The following is an 18,158-nucleotide window of genomic DNA, read 5'->3' as shown; positions in this document are numbered from 1 at the left end:
CGATTTTTGGTTAAATTATGACGTCACTTTTGCACCAAAAAGTTGTAATTCCCAAGGTTTTGCGAATTTTGCATGACTCCACACAGGAAAGTTGTTCAGGATGCTCAACTTGGTCGATTTGCACCGTCAAAACGCGATTTCCAGAGTTGACTATTAGAAAAACAAGATGGCCGCTCTTCCCTTTTCCCTGCCCGGGGAATACCCTTTTTAATTTTCGAGTCACCACGAAAAGCCGAATTAGCGTGATTACTTCTTGCGGATACCCCACCCGAGTGTGCCGGTGCAAATTTGAACCCAATCAATGTTTTACTTTGGTGGTAATCGACGATTTTTGGTTAAATTATGACGTCACTTTTGCACCAAAAAGTTGTAATTCCCAAGGTTTTGCGAATTTTGCATGACTCCACACAGGAAAGCAGTTCAGGATGCTCAACTTGGTCGATTTGCACCGTCAAAATGCGATTTCCAGAGTTGAATATTAGAAAAACAAGATGGCCGCTCTTCCCTTTTCCCTGCCCGGGGAATAACCTTTTTAATTTTCGAGACACCCCGAAAAGCCGAATTAGCGTGATTACTTCTTGCGGATACCCCACCCGAGTGTGCCGGTGCAAATTTGAACCCAATCAATGTTTTACTTTGGTGGTAATCGACGATTGTCGGTTAAATTATGACGTCACTTTTGCACCAAAAAGTTGTAATTCCCAAGGTTTTGCGAATTTTGCATGACTCCACACAGGAAAGTTGTTCAGGATGCTCAACTTGGTCGATTTGCACCGTCAAAACGCGATTTCCAGAGTTGACTATTAGAAAAACAAGATGGCCGCTCTTCCCTTTTCCCTGCCCGGGGATTAAACTTTTTAATTTTCGAGCTCCCGAAAAGCCGAATTAGCGTGATTACTTTTTGCGGAAACCCCACCCGAGTGTGCCGGTGCAAATTTGAACCCCGTCAATGTTTTACTTTGGTGGTAATCGACGATTTTTGGTTAAATTATGACGTCACTTTTGCACCAAAAAGTTGTAATTCCCAAGGTTTTGCGAATTTTGCATGACTCCACACAGGAAAGTTGTTCAGGATGCTCAACTTGGTCGATTTGCACCGTCAAAACGCGATTTCCAGAGTTGAATATTAGAAAAACAAGATGGCCGCTCTTCCCTTTTCCCTGCCCGGGGAATAACCTTTTTAATTTTCGAGACACCCCGAAAAGCCGAATTAGCGTGATTACTTCTTGCGGATACCCCACCCGAGTGTGCCGGTACAAATTTGAACCCAGTCAATGTTTTACTTTGGCGGTAATCGACGATTTTCGGTTAAATTATGACGTCACTTTTGCACCAAAAAGTTGTAATTCCCTAGGTTTTGCGAATTTTGCATGACTCCACACAGGAAAGTTGTTCAGGATGCTCAACTTGGTCGATTTGCACCGTCAAAACGCGATTTCCAGAGTTGACTATTAGAAAAACAAGATGGCCGCTCTTCCCTTTTCCCTGCCCGGGGATTAAACTTTTTAATTTTCGAGCTCCCGAAAAGCCGAATTAGCGTGATTACTTCTTGCGGATACCCCACCCGAGTGTGCCGGTGCAAATTTGAACCCTGTCAATGTTTTACTTTGGCGGTAATCGACGATTTTTTGTCAAATTATGACGTCACTTTTGCACCAAAAAGTTGTAATTCCCAAGGTTTTGCGAATTTTGCATGACTCCACACAGGAAAGTTGTTCAGGATGCTCAACTTGGTCGATTTCCACCGTCAAAACGCGATTTCCAGAGTTGACTATTAGAAAAACAAGATGGCCGCTCTTCCCTTTTCCCTGCCCGGGGAATAAACTTTTTAATTTTCGAGCTCCCGAAAAGCCGAATTAGCGTGATTACTTTTTGCGGATACCCCACCCGAGTGTGCCGGTGCAAATTTGAACCCAATCAATGTTTTACTTTGGTGGTAATCGACGATTTTTTGTTAAATTATGACGTCACTTTTGCACCAAAAAGTTGTAATTCCCAAGGTTTTGCGAATTTAGCATAACTCCACACAGGAAAGTTGTTCAGGATGCTCAACTTGGTCGATTTGCACCGTCAAAACGCGATTTCCAGAGTTGACTATTAGAAAAACAAGATGGCCGCTCTTCCCTTTTCCCTGCCCGGGGAATAAACTTTTTAATTTTCGAGCTCCCGAAAAGCCGAATTAGCGTGATTACTTCTTGCGGATACCCCACCCGAGTGTGCCGGTGCAAATTTGAACCCAATCAATGTTTTACTTTGGTGGTAATCGACGATTTTTGGTTAAATTATGACGTCACTTTTGCACCAAAAAGTTGTAATTCCCAAGGTTTTGCGAATTTTGCATGACTCCACACAGGAAAGTTGTTCAGGATGCTCAACTTGGTCGATTTGCACCGTCAAAACGCGATTTCCAGAGTTGACTATTAGAAAAACAAGCCGGCCGCTCTTCCCTTTTCCCTGCCCGGGGAATAAACTTTTTAATTTTCGAGCTCCCGAAAAGCCGAATTAGCGTGATTACTTCTTGCGGATACCCCACCTGAGTGTGCCGGTGCAAATTTGAACCCAATCAATGTTTTACTTTGGTGGTAATCGACGATTTTTGGTTAAATTATGACGTCACTTTTGCACCTAAAAGTTGTAATTCCCTAGGTTTTGCGAATTTTGCATGACTCCACACAGGAAAGCAGTTCAGGATGCTCAACTTGGTCGATTTGCACCGTCAAAACGCGATTTCCAGAGTTGAATATTAGAAAAACAAGATGGCCGCTCTTCCCTTTTCCCTGCCCGGGGAATAACCTTTTTAATTTTCGAGTCACCACGAAAAGCCGAATTAGCGTGATTACTTCTTGCGGATACCCCACCCGAGTGTGCCGGTGCAAATTTGAACCCAATCAATGTTTTACTTTGGTGGTAATCGACGATTTTTGGTTAAATTATGACGTCACTTTTGCACCAAAAAGTTGTAATTCCCAAGGTTTTGCGAATTTTGCATGACTCCACACAGGAAAGCAGTTCAGGATGCTCAACTTGGTCGATTTGCACCGTCAAAATGCGATTTCCAGAGTTGAATATTAGAAAAACAAGATGGCCGCTCTTCCCTTTTCCCTGCCCGGGGAATAACCTTTTTAATTTTCGAGACACCCCGAAAAGCCGAATTAGCGTGATTACTTCTTGCGGATACCCCACCCGAGTGTGCCGGTGCAAATTTGAACCCAATCAATGTTTTACTTTGGTGGTAATCGACGATTGTCGGTTAAATTATGACGTCACTTTTGCACCAAAAAGTTGTAATTCCCAAGGTTTTGCGAATTTTGCATGACTCCACACAGGAAAGTTGTTCAGGATGCTCAACTTGGTCGATTTGCACCGTCAAAACGCGATTTCCAGAGTTGACTATTAGAAAAACAAGATGGCCGCTCTTCCCTTTTCCCTGCCCGGGGATTAAACTTTTTAATTTTCGAGCTCCCGAAAAGCCGAATTAGCGTGATTACTTTTTGCGGAAACCCCACCCGAGTGTGCCGGTGCAAATTTGAACCCCGTCAATGTTTTACTTTGGTGGTAATCGACGATTTTTGGTTAAATTATGACGTCACTTTTGCACCAAAAAGTTGTAATTCCCAAGGTTTTGCGAATTTTGCATGACTCCACACAAGAAAGTTGTTCAGGATGCTCAACTTGGTCGATTTGCACCGTCAAAACGCGATTTCCAGAGTTGAATATTAGAAAAACAAGATGGCCGCTCTTCCCTTTTCCCTGCCCGGGGAATAACCTTTTTAATTTTCGAGACACCCCGAAAAGCCGAATTAGCGTGATTACTTCTTGCGGATACCCCACCCGAGTGTGCCGGTACAAATTTGAACCCAGTCAATGTTTTACTTTGGCGGTAATCGACGATTTTCGGTTAAATTATGACGTCACTTTTGCACCAAAAAGTTGTAATTCCCTAGGTTTTGCGAATTTTGCATGACTCCACACAGGAAAGTTGTTCAGGATGCTCAACTTGGTCGATTTGCACCGTCAAAACGCGATTTCCAGAGTTGACTATTAGAAAAACAAGATGGCCGCTCTTCCCTTTTCCCTGCCCGGGGATTAAACTTTTTAATTTTCGAGCTCCCGAAAAGCCGAATTAGCGTGATTACTTCTTGCGGATACCCCACCCGAGTGTGCCGGTGCAAATTTGAACCCCGTCAATGTTTTACTTTGGCGGTAATCGACGATTTTTTGTCAAATTATGACGTCACTTTTGCACCAAAAAGTTGTAATTCCCAAGGTTTTGCGAATTTTGCATGACTCCACACAGGAAAGTTGTTCAGGATGCTCAACTTGGTCGATTTCCACCGTCAAAACGCGATTTCCAGAGTTGACTATTAGAAAAACAAGATGGCCGCTCTTCCCTTTTCCCTGCCCGGGGAATAAACTTTTTAATTTTCGAGCTCCCGAAAAGCCGAATTAGCGTGATTACTTTTTGCGGATACCCCACCCGAGTGTGCCGGTGCAAATTTGAACCCAATCAATGTTTTACTTTGGTGGTAATCGACGATTTTTTGTTAAATTATGACGTCACTTTTGCACCAAAAAGTTGTAATTCCCAACGTTTTGCGAATTTAGCATAACTCCACACAGGAAAGTTGTTCAGGATGCTCAACTTGGTCGATTTGCACCGTCAAAACGCGATTTCCAGAGTTGACTATTAGAAAAACAAGATGGCCGCTCTTCCCTTTTCCCTGCCCGGGGAATAAACTTTTTAATTTTCGAGCTCCCGAAAAGCCGAATTAGCGTGATTACTTCTTGCGGATACCCCACCCGAGTGTGCCGGTGCAAATTTGAACCCAATCAATGTTTTACTTTGGTGGTAATCGACGATTTTTGGTTAAATTATGACGTCACTTTTGCACCAAAAAGTTGTAATTCCCAAGGTTTTGCGAATTTTGCATGACTCCACACAGGAAAGTTGTTCAGGATGCTCAACTTGGTCGATTTGCACCGTCAAAACGCGATTTCCAGAGTTGACTATTAGAAAAACAAGCCGGCCGCTCTTCCCTTTTCCCTGCCCGGGGAATAAACTTTTTAATTTTCGAGCTCCCGAAAAGCCGAATTAGCGTGATTACTTCTTGCGGATACCCCACCTGAGTGTGCCGGTGCAAATTTGAACCCAATCAATGTTTTACTTTGGTGGTAATCGACGATTTTTGGTTAAATTATGACGTCACTTTTGCACCTAAAAGTTGTAATTCCCTAGGTTTTGCGAATTTTGCATGACTCCACACAGGAAAGCAGTTCAGGATGCTCAACTTGGTCGATTTGCACCGTCAAAACGCGATTTCCAGAGTTGAATATTAGAAAAACAAGATGGCCGCTCTTCCCTTTTCCCTGCCCGGGGAATAACCTTTTTAATTTTCGAGACACCCCGAAAAGCCGAATTAGCGTGATTACTTCTTGCGGATACCCCACCCGAGTGTGCCGGTGCAAATTTGAACCCAATCAATGTTTTACTTTGGTGGTACTCGACGATTTTCGGTTAAATTATGACGTCACTTTTGCACCAAAAAGTTGTAATTCCCAAGGTTTTGCGAATTTTGCATGACTCCACACAGGAAAGTTGTTCAGGATGCTCAACTTGGTCGATTTGCACCGTCAAAACGCGATTTCCAGAGTTGACTATTAGAAAAACAAGATGGCCGCTCTTCCCTTTTCCCTGCCCGGGGATTAAACTTTTTAATTTTCGAGCTCCCGAAAAGCCGAATTAGCGTGATTACTTCTTGCGGATACCCCACCTGAGTGTGCCGGTGCAAATTTGAACCCAATCAATGTTTTACTTTGGTGGTAATCGACGATTGTCGGTTAAATTATGACGTCACTTTTGCACCAAAAAGTTGTAATTCCCAAGGTTTTGCGAATTTTGCATGACTCCACACAGGAAAGTTGTTCAGGATGCTCAACTTGGTCGATTTGCACCGTCAAAACGCGATTTCCAGAGTTGACTATTAGAAAAACAAGATGGCCGCTCTTCCCTTTTCCCTGCCCGGGGATTAAACTTTTTAATTTTCGAGTCACCCCGAAAAGCCGAATTAGCGTGATTACTTTTTGCGGAAACCCCACCCGAGTGTGCCGGTGCAAATTTGAACCCCGTCAATGTTTTACTTTGGTGGTAATCGACGATTTTTGGTTAAATTATGACGTCACTTTTGCACCAAAAAGTTGTAATTCCCAAGGTTTTGCGAATTTTGCATGACTCCACACAGGAAAGTTGTTCAGGATGCTCAACTTGGTCGATTTGCACCGTCAAAACGCGATTTCCAGAGTTGAATATTAGAAAAACAAGATGGCCGCTCTTCCCTTTTCTCTGCCCGGGGAATAACCTTTTTAATTTTCGAGACACCCCGAAAAGCCGAATTAGCGTGATTACTTCTTGCGGATACCCCACCCGAGTGTGCCGGTACAAATTTGAACCCAGTCAATGTTTTACTTTGGCGGTAATCGACGATTTTCGGTTAAATTATGACGTCACTTTTGCACCAAAAAGTTGTAATTCCCTAGGTTTTGCGAATTTTGCATGACTCCACACAGGAAAGTTGTTCAGGATGCTCAACTTGGTCGATTTGCACCGTCAAAACGCGATTTCCAGAGTTGACTATTAGAAAAACAAGATGGCCGCTCTTCCCTTTTCCCTGCCCGGGGATTAAACTTTTTAATTTTCGAGCTCCCGAAAAGCCGAATTAGCGTGATTACTTCTTGCGGATACCCCACCCGAGTGTGCCGGTGCAAATTTGAACCCCGTCAATGTTTTACTTTGGCGGTAATCGACGATTTTTTGTCAAATTATGACGTCACTTTTGCACCAAAAAGTTGTAATTCCCAAGGTTTTGCGAATTTTGCATGACTCCACACAGGAAAGTTGTTCAGGATGCTCAACTTGGTCGATTTCCACCGTCAAAACGCGATTTCCAGAGTTGACTATTAGAAAAACAAGATGGCCGCTCTTCCCTTTTCCCTGCCCGGGGAATAAACTTTTTAATTTTCGAGCTCCCGAAAAGCCGAATTAGCGTGATTACTTTTTGCGGATACCCCTCCCGAGTGTGCCGGTGCTAATTTGAACCCAATCAATGTTTTACTTTGGTGGTAATCGACGATTTTTGGTTAAATTATGACGTCACTTTTGCACCAAAAAGTTGTAATTCCCAACGTTTTGCGAATTTAGCATAACTCCACACAGGAAAGTTGTTCAGGATGCTCAACTTGGTCGATTTGCACCGTCAAAACGCGATTTCCAGAGTTGACTATTAGAAAAACAAGATGGCCGCTCTTCCCTTTTCCCTGCCCGGGGAATAAACTTTTTAATTTTCGAGCTCCCGAAAAGCCGAATTAGCGTGATTACTTCTTGCGGATACCCCACCCGAGTGTGCCGGTGCAAATTTGAACCCAATCAATGTTTTACTTTGGTGGTAATCGACGATTTTTGGTTAAATTATGACGTCACTTTTGCACCAAAAAGTTGTAATTCCCAAGGTTTTGCGAATTTTGCATGACTCCACACAGGAAAGTTGTTCAGGATGCTCAACTTGGTCGATTTGCACCGTCAAAACGCGATTTCCAGAGTTGACTATTAGAAAAACAAGATGGCCGCTCTTCCCTTTTCCCTGCCCGGGGAATAAACTTTTTAATTTTCGAGCTCCCGAAAAGCCGAATTAGCGTGATTACTTCTTGCGGATACCCCACCTGAGTGTGCCGGTGCAAATTTGAACCCAATCAATGTTTTACTTTGGTGGTAATCGACGATTTTTGGTTAAATTATGACGTCACTTTTGCACCTAAAAGTTGTAATTCCCTAGGTTTTGCGAATTTTGCATGACTCCACACAGGAAAGCAGTTCAGGATGCTCAACTTGGTCGATTTGCACCGTCAAAACGCGATTTCCAGAGTTGAATATTAGAAAAACAAGATGGCCGCTCTTCCCTTTTCCCTGCCCGGGGAATAACCTTTTTAATTTTCGAGACACCCCGAAAAGCCGAATTAGCGTGATTACTTCTTGCGGATACCCCACCCGAGTGTGCCGGTGCAAATTTGAACCCAATCAATGTTTTACTTTGGTGGTAATCGACGATTTTCGGTTAAATTATGACGTCACTTTTGCACCAAAAAGTTGTAATTCCCAAGGTTTTGCGAATTTTGCATGACTCCACACAGGAAAGTTGTTCAGGATGCTCAACTTGGTCGATTTGCACCGTCAAAACGCGATTTCCAGAGTTGACTATTAGAAAAACAAGATGGCCGCTCTTCCCTTTTCCCTGCCCGGGGATTAAACTTTTTAATTTTCGAGCTCCCGAAAAGCCGAATTAGCGTGATTACTTCTTGCGGATACCCCACCTGAGTGTGCCGGTGCAAATTTGAACCCAATCAATGTTTTACTTTGGTGGTAATCGACGATTTTTGGTTAAATTATGACGTCACTTTTGCACCTAAAAGTTGTAATTCCCTAGGTTTTGCGAATTTTGCATGACTCCACACAGGAAAGCAGTTCAGGATGCTCAACTTGGTCGATTTGCACCGTCAAAACGCGATTTCCAGAGTTGAATATTAGAAAAACAAGATGGCCGCTCTTCCCTTTTCCCTGCCCGGGGAATAACCTTTTTAATTTTCGAGACACCCCGAAAAGCCGAATTAGCGTGATCACTTCTTGCGGATACCCCACCCGAGTGTGCCGGTGCAAATTTGAACCCAATCAATGTTTTACTTTGGTGGTAATCGACGATTTTCGGTTAAATTATGACGTCACTTTTGCACCAAAAAGTTGTAATTCCCAAGGTTTTGCGAATTTTGCATGACTCCACACAGGAAAGTTGTTCAGGATGCTCAGCTTGGTCGATTTGCACCGTCAAAACGCGATTTCCAGAGTTGACTATTAGAAAAACAAGATGGCCGCTCTTCCCTTTTCCCTGCCCGGGGATTAAACTTTTTAATTTTCGAGCTCCCGAAAAGCCGAATTAGCGTGATTACTTCTTGCGGATACCCCACCCGAGTGTGCCGGTGCAAATTTGAACCCCGTCAATGTTTTACTTTGGCGGTAATCGACGATTTTTTGTCAAATTATGACGTCACTTTTGCACCAAAAAGTTGTAATACCCAAGGTTTTGCGAATTTTGCATGACTCCACACAGGAAAGTTGTTCAGGATGCTCAACTTGGTCGATTTCCACCGTCAAAACGCGATTTCCAGAGATGACTATTAGAAAAACAAGATGGCCGCTCTTCCCTTTTCCCTGCCCGGGGAATAAACTTTTTAATTTTCGAGCTCCCGAAAAGCCGAATTAGCGTGATTACTTTTTGCGGATACCCCACCCGAGTGTGCCGGTGCAAATTTGAACCCAATCAATGTTTTACTTTGGTGGTAATCGACGATTTTCGGTTAAATTATGACGTCACTTTTGCACCAAAAAGTTGTAATTCCCAAGGTTTTGCGAATTTAGCATAACTCCACACAGGAAAGTTGTTCAGGATGCTCAACTTGGTCGATTTGCACCGTCAAAACGCGATTTCCAGAGTTGACTATTAGAAAAACAAGATGGCCGCTCTTCCCTTTTCCCTGCCCGGGGAATAAACTTTTTAATTTTCGAGCTCCCGAAAAGCCGAATTAGCGTGATTACTTCTTGCGGATACCCCACCTGAGTGTGCCGGTGCAAATTTGAACCCAATCAATGTTTTACTTTGGTGGTAATCGACGATTTTTGGTTAAATTATGACGTCACTTTTGCACCAAAAAGTTGTAATTCCCAAGGTTTTGCGAATTTTGCATGACTCCACACAGGAAAGTTGTTCAGGATGCTCAACTTGGTCGATTTCCACCGTCAAAACGCGATTTCCAGAGTTGACTATTAGAAAAACAAGATGGCCGCTCTTCCCTTTTCCCTGCCCGGGGAATAAACTTTTTAATTTTCGAGCTCCCGAAAAGCCGAATTAGCGTGATTACTTTTTGCGGATACCCCACCCGAGTGTGCCGGTGCAAATTTGAACCCAATCAATGTTTTACTTTGGTGGTAATCGACGATTTTCGGTTAAATTATGACGTCACTTTTGCACCAAAAAGTTGTAATCTCCAAGGTTTTGCGAATTTAGCATAACTCCACACAGGAAAGTTGTTCAGGATGCTCAACTTGGTCGATTTGCACCGTCAAAACGCGATTTCCAGAGTTGACTATTAGAAAAACAAGATGGCCGCTCTTCCCTTTTCCCTGCCCGGGGAATAAACTTTTTAATTTTCGAGCTCCCGAAAAGCCGAATTAGCGTGATTACTTCTTGCGGATACCCCACCCGAGTGTGCCGGTGCAAATTTGAACCCAATCAATGTTTTACTTTGGTGGTAATCGACGATTTTTGGTTAAATTATGACGTCACTTTTGCACCAAAAAGTTGTAATTCCCAAGGTTTTGCGAATTTTGCATGACTCCACACAGGAAAGTTGTTCAGGATGCTCAACTTGGTCGATTTGCACCGTCAAAACGCGATTTCCAGAGTTGACTATTAGAAAAACAAGATGGCCGCTCTTCCCTTTTCCCTGCCCGGGGAATAAACTTTTTAATTTTCGAGCTCCCGAAAAGCCGAATTAGCGTGATTACTTCTTGCGGATACCCCACCTGAGTGTGCCGGTGCAAATTTGAACCCAATCAATGTTTTACTTTGGTGGTAATCGACGATTTTTGGTTAAATTATGACGTCACTTTTGCACCTAAAAGTTGTAATTCCCTAGGTTTTGCGAATTTTGCATGACTCCACACAGGAAAGTTGTTCAGGATGCTCAACTTGGTCGATTTGCACCGTCAAAACGCGATTTCCAGAGTTGACTATTAGAAAAACAAGATGGCCGCTCTTCCCTTTTCCCTGCCCGGGGAATAAACTTTTTAATTTTCGAGCTCCCGAAAAGCCGAATTAGCGTGATTACTTCTTGCGGATACCCCACCCGAGTGTGCCGGTGCAAATTTGAACCCAATCAATGTTTTACTTTGGTGGTAATCGACGATTTTTGGTTAAATTATGACGTCACTTTTGCACCAAAAAGTTGTCATTCCCTAGGTTTTGCGAATTTTGCATGACTCCACACAGGAAAGTTGTTCAGGATGCTCAACTTGGTCGATTTGCACCGTCAAAACGCGATTTCCAGAAATGACTATTAGAAAAACAAGATGGCCGCTCTTCCCTTTTCCCTGCCCGGGGAATAAACTTTTTAATTTTCGAGCTCCCGAAAAGCCGAATTAGCGTGATTACTTCTTGCGGATACCCCACCCGAGTGTGCCGGTGCAAATTTGAACCCAATCAATGTTTTACTTTGGTGGTAATCGACGGTTTTTGGTTAAATTATGACGTCACTTTTGCACCAAAAAGTTGTAATTCCCAAGGTTTTGCGAATTTTGCATGACTCCACACAGGAAAGTTGTTCAGGATGCTCAACTTGGTCGATTTGCACCGTCAAAACGCGATTTCCAGAAATGACTATTAGAAAAACAAGATGGCCGCTCTTCCCTTTTCTATGCCCGGGGAATACCCTTTTTAATTTTCGAGTCACCACGAAAAGCCGAATTAGCGTGATTACTTCTTGCGGATACCCCACCCGAGTGTGCCGGTGCAAATTTGAACCCAATCAATGTTTTACTTTGGTGGTAATCGACGATTTTTGGTTAAATTATGACGTCACTTTTGCACCAAAAAGTTGTAATTCCCAAGGTTTTGCGAATTTTGCATGACTCCACACAGGAAAGTTGTTCAGGATGCTCAACTTGGTCGATTTGCACCGTCAAAACGCGATTTCCAGAGTTGAATATTAGAAAAACAAGATGGCCGCTCTTCCCTTTTCCCTGCCCGGGGAATAACCTTTTTAATTTTCGAGACACCCCGAAAAGCCGAATTAGCGTGATTACTTCTTGCGGATACCCCACCCGAGTGTGCCGGTGCAAATTTGAACCCAATCAATGTTTTACTTTGGTGGTAATCGACGATTTTCGGTTAAATTATGACGTCACTTTTGCACCAAAAAGTTGTAATTCCCAAGGTTTTGCGAATTTTGCATGACTCCACACAGAAAAGTTGTTCAGGATGCTCAACTTGGTCGATTTGCACCGTCAAAACGCGATTTCCAGAGTTGACTATTAGAAAAACAAGATGGCCGCTCTTCCCTTTTCCCTGCCCGGGGATTAAACTTTTTAATTTTCGAGCTCCCGAAAAGCCGAATTAGCGTGATTACTTTTTGCGGAAACCCCACCCGAGTGTGCCGGTGCAAATTTGAACCCCGTCAATGTTTTACTTTGGTGGTAATCGACGATTTTTGGTTAAATTATGACGTCACTTTTGCACCAAAAAGTTGTAATTCCCAAGGTTTTGCGAATTTTGCATGACTCCACACAGGAAAGTTGTTCAGGATGCTCAACTTGGTCGATTTGCACCGTCAAAACGCGATTTCCAGAAATGACTATTAGAAAAACAAGATGGCCGCTCTTCCCTTTTCCCTGCCCGGGGAATAAACTTTTTAATTTTCGAGCTCCCGAAAAGCCGAATTAGCGTGATTACTTCTTGCGGATACCCCACCCGAGTGTGCCGGTGCAAATTTGAACCCCGTCAATGTTTTACTTTGGCGGTAATCGACGATTTTTTGTCAAATTATGACGTCACTTTTGCACAAAAAAGTTGTAATTCCCAAGGTTTTGCGAATTTTGCATGACTCCACACAGGAAAGTTGTTCAGGATGCTCCACTTGGTCGATTTGCACCGTCAAAACGCGATTTCCAGAGTTGAATATTAGAAAAACAAGATGGCCGCTCTTCCATTTTCCCTCACCGGAGAATAACTTTTTAATTTTCGAGCCATCCCGAAAAGCCGAATTAGCGTGATTACTTCTTGCGGATACCCCACCCGAGTTTGCCGGTGCAAATTTGAACCCCGTCAATGTTTTACTTTGGCGGTAATCGACGATTTTTTGTCAAATTATGACGTCACTTTTGCACCAAAAAGTTGTAATTCCCAAGGTTTTGCGAATTTTGCATGACTCCACACAGGAAAGTTGTTCAGGATGCTCAACTTGGTCGATTTGCACCGTCAAAACGCGATTTCCAGAGTTGAATATTAGAAAAACAAGATGGCCGCTCTTCCATTTTCCCTGAGCGGAGAATAACTTTTTAATTTTCGAGCCACCCCGAAAAGCCGAATTAGCGTGATTACTTCTTGCGGATACCCCACCCGAGTGTGCCGGTGCAAATTTGAACCCAATCAATGTTTTACTTTGGTGGTAATCGACGATTTTTGGTTAAATTATGACGTCACTTTTGCACCAAAAAGTTGTAATTCCCAAGGTTTTGCGAATTTTGCATGACCCACACAGGAAAGTTGTTCAGGATGCTCAACTTGGACGATTTGCACCGTCAAAACGCGATTTCCAGAGTTGACTATTAGAAAAACAAGATGGCCGCTCTTCCCTTTTCCCTGCCCGGGGAATAACCTTTTTAATTTTCGAGTCACCCCGAAAAGCCGAATTAGCGTGATTACTTCTTGCGGATACCCCACCCGAGTGTGCCGGTGCAAATTTTAACCCAATCAATGTTTTACTTTGGTGGTAATCGACGATTTTTGGTTAAATTATGACGTCACTTTTGCACCAAAAAGTTGTAATTCCCAAGGTTTTGCGAATTTTGCATGACTCCACACAGGAAAGTTGTTCAGGATGCTCAACTTGGTCGATTTGCACCGTCAAAACGCGATTTCCAGAGTTGACTATTAGAAAAACAAGATGGCCGCTCTTCCCTTTTCTATGCCCGGGGAATACCCTTTTTAATTTTCGAGTCACCACGAAAAGCCGAATTAGCGTGATTACTTCTTGCGGATACCCCACCCGAGTGTGCCGGTGCAAATTTGAACCCAATCAATGTTTTACTTTGGTGGTAATCGACGATTTTTGGTTAAATTATGACGTCACTTTTGCACCAAAAAGTTGTAATTCCCAAGGTTTTGCGAATTTTGCATGACTCCACACAGGAAAGTTGTTCAGGATGCTCAACTTGGTCGATTTGCACCGTCAAAACGCGATTTCCAGAGTTGAATATTAGAAAAACAAGATGGCCGCTCTTCCCTTTTCCCTGCCCGGGGAATAACCTTTTTAATTTTCGAGACACCCCGAAAAGCCGAATTAGCGTGATTACTTCTTGCGGATACCCCACCCGAGTGTGCCGGTGCAAATTTGAACCCAATCAATGTTTTACTTTGGTGGTAATCGACGATTTTCGGTTAAATTATGACGTCACTTTTGCACCAAAAAGTTGTAATTCCCAAGGTTTTGCGAATTTTGCATGACTCCACACAGGAAAGTTGTTCAGGATGCTCAACTTGGTCGATTTGCACCGTCAAAACGCGATTTCCAGAGTTGACTATTAGAAAAACAAGATGGCCGCTCTTCCCTTTTCCCTGCCCGGGGATTAAACTTTTTAATTTTCGAGCTCCCGAAAAGCCGAATTAGCGTGATTACTTTTTGCGGAAACCCCACCCGAGTGTGCCGGTGCAAATTTGAACCCCGTCAATGTTTTACTTTGGTGGTAATCGACGATTTTTGGTTAAATTATGACGTCACTTTTGCACCAAAAAGTTGTAATTCCCAAGGTTTTGCGAATTTTGCATGACTCCACACAGGAAAGTTGTTCAGGATGCTCAACTTGGTCGATTTGCACCGTCAAAACGCGATTTCCAGAGTTGACTATTAGAAAAACAAGATGGCCGCTCTTCCCTTTTCCCTGCCCGGGGAATAACCTTTTTAATTTTCGAGACACCCCGAAAAGCCGAATTAGCGTGATTACTTCTTGCGGATACCCCACCCGAGTGTGCCGGTGCAAATTTGAACCCAGTCAATGTTTTACTTTGGCGGTAATCGACGATTTTCGGTTAAATTATGACGTCACTTTTGCACCAAAAAGTTGTAATTCCCAAGGTTTTGCGAATTTTGCATGACTCCACACAGGAAAGTTGTTCAGGATGCTCAACTTGGTCGATTTGCACCGTCAAAACGCGATTTCCAGAGTTGACTATTAGAAAAACAAGATGGCCGCTCTTCCCTTTTCCCTGCCCGGGGAATACCCTTTTTAATTTTCGAGTCACCCCGAAAAGCCGAATTAGCGTGATCACTTCTTGCGGATACCCCACCCGAGTGTGCCGGTGCAAATTTGAACCCAATCAATGTTTTACTTTGGTGGTAATCGACGATTTTTGGTTAAATTATGACGTCACTTTTGCACCAAAAAGTTGTAATTCCCAAGGTTTTGCGAATTTTGCATGACTCTACACAGGAAAGTTGTTCAGGATGCTCAACTTGGTCGATTTGCACCGTCAAAACGCGATTTCCAGAGTTGACTATTAGAAAAACAAGATGGCCGCTCTTCCCTTTTCCCTGCCCGGGGAATAACCTTTTTAATTTTCGAGACACCCCGAAAAGCCGAATTAGCGTGATCACTTCTTGCGGATACCCCACCCGAGTGTGCCGGTGCAAATTTGAACCCAGTCAATGTTTTACTTTGGCGGTAATCGACGATTTTCGGTTAAATTATGACGTCACTTTTGCACCAAAAAGTTGTAATTCCCTAGGTTTTGCGAATTTTGCATGACTCCACACAGGAAAGTTGTTCAGGATGCTCAACTTGGTCGATTTGCACCGTCAAAACGCGATTTCCAGAGTTGACTATTAGAAAAACAAGATGGCCGCTCTTCCCTTTTCCCTGCCCGGGGAATAAACTTTTTAATTTTCGAGACACCCCGAAAAGCCGAATTAGCGTGATTACTTCTTGCGGATACCCCACCCGAGTGTGCCGGTGCAAATTTGAACCCAATCAATGTTTTACTTTGGTGGTAATCGACGATTTTCGGTTAAATTATGACGTCACTTTTGCACCAAAAAGTTGTAATTCCCAAGGTTTTGCGAATTTTGCATGACTCCACACAGGAAAGTTGTTCAGGATGCTCAACTTGGTCGATTTGCACCGTCAAAACGCGATTTCCAGAGTTGACTATTAGAAAAACAAGATGGCCGCTCTTCCCTGTTCCCTGCCCGGGGATTAAACTTTTCAATTTTCGAGCTCCCGAAAAGCCGAATTAGCGTGATTACTTTTTGCGGAAACCCCACCCGAGTGTGCCGGTGCAAATTTGAACCCCGTCAATGTTTTACTTTGGTGGTAATCGACGATTTTTGGTTAAATTATGACGTCACTTTTGCACCAAAAAGTTGTAATTCCCAAGGTTTTGCGAATTTTGCATGACTCTACACAGGAAAGTTGTTCAGGATGCTCAACTTGGTCGATTTGCACCGTCAAAACGCGATTTCCAGAGTTGACTATTAGAAAAACAAGATGGCCGCTCTTCCCTTTTCCCTGCCCGGGGAATAACCTTTTTAATTTTCGAGACACCCCGAAAAGCCGAATTAGCGTGATCACTTCTTGCGGATACCCCACCCGAGTGTGCCGGTGCAAATTTGAACCCAGTCAATGTTTTACTTTGGCGGTAATCGACGATTTTCGGTTAAATTATGACGTCACTTTTGCACCAAAAAGTTGTAATTCCCTAGGTTTTGCGAATTTTGCATGACTCCACACAGGAAAGTTGTTCAGGATGCTCAACTTGGTCGATTTCCACCGTCAAAACGCGATTTCCAGAGTTGACTATTAGAAAAACAAGATGGCCGCTCTTCCCTTTTCCCTGCCCGGGGAATAAACTTTTTAATTTTCGAGACACCCCGAAAAGCCGAATTAGCGTGATTACTTCTTGCGGATACCCCACCCGAGTGTGCCGGTGCAAATTTGAACCCAATCAATGTTTTACTTTGGTGGTAATCGACGATTTTCGGTTAAATTATGACGTCACTTTTGCACCAAAAAGTTGTAATTCCCAAGGTTTTGCGAATTTTGCATGACTCCACACAGGAAAGTTGTTCAGGATGCTCAACTTGGTCGATTTGCACCGTCAAAACGCGATTTCCAGAGTTGACTATTAGAAAAACAAGATGGCCGCTCTTCCCTTTTCCCTGCCCGGGGATTAAACTTTTTAATTTTCGAGCTCCCGAAAAGCCGAATTAGCGTGATTACTTTTTGCGGAAACCCCACCCGAGTGTGCCGGTGCAAATTTGAACCCCGTCAATGTTTTACTTTGGTGGTAATCGACGATTTTTGGTTAAATTATGACGTCACTTTTGCACCAAAAAGTTGTAATTCCCAAGGTTTTGCGAATTTTGCATGACTCCACACAGGAAAGTTGTTCAGGATGCTCAACTTGGTCGATTTGCACCGTCAAAACGCGATTTCCAGAGTTGACTATTAGAAAAACAAGATGGCCGCTCTTCCCTTTTCCCTGCCCGGGGAATAACCTTTTTAATTTTCGAGACACCCCGAAAAGCCGAATTAGCGTGATTACTTCTTGCGGATACCCCACCCGAGTGTGCCGGTGCAAATTTGAACCCAGTCAATGTTTTACTTTGGCGGTAATCGACGATTTTCGGTTAAATTATGACGTCACTTTTGCACCAAAAAGTTGTAATTCCCAAGGTTTTGCGAATTTTGCATGACTCCACACAGGAAAGTTGTTCAGGATGCTCAACTTGGTCGATTTGCACCGTCAAAACGCGATTTCCAGAGTTGACTATTAGAAAAACAAGATGGCCGCTCTTCCCTTTTCCCTGCCCGGGGAATACCCTTTTTAATTTTCGAGTCACCCCGAAAAGCCGAATTAGCGTGATTACTTCTTGCGGATACCCCACCCGAGTGTGCCGGTGCAAATTTGAACCCAATCAATGTTTTACTTTGGTGGTAATCGACGATTTTTGGTTAAATTATGACGTCACTTTTGCACCAAAAAGTTGTAATTCCCAAGGTTTTGCGAATTTTGCATGACTCTACACAGGAAAGTTGTTCAGGATGCTCAACTTGGTAGATTTGCACCGTCAAAACGCGATTTCCAGAGTTGACTATTAGAAAAACAAGATGGCCGCTCTTCCCTTTTCCCTGCCCGGGGAATAACCTTTTTAATTTTCGAGACACCCCGAAAAGCCGATATAGCGTGATTACTTCTTGCGGATACCCCACCCGAGTGTGCCGGTGCAAATTTGAACCCAGTCAATGTTTTACTTTGGCGGTAATCGACGATTTTCGGTTAAATTAT

The sequence above is a fragment of the Asterias amurensis genome, chromosome 1, assembly GCF_032118995.1.
Source record: "Asterias amurensis chromosome 1, ASM3211899v1".
Classification (NCBI taxonomy): domain Eukaryota; kingdom Metazoa; phylum Echinodermata; class Asteroidea; order Forcipulatida; family Asteriidae; genus Asterias; species Asterias amurensis.
Note: the sequence above shows the minus strand (reverse complement) of the source record.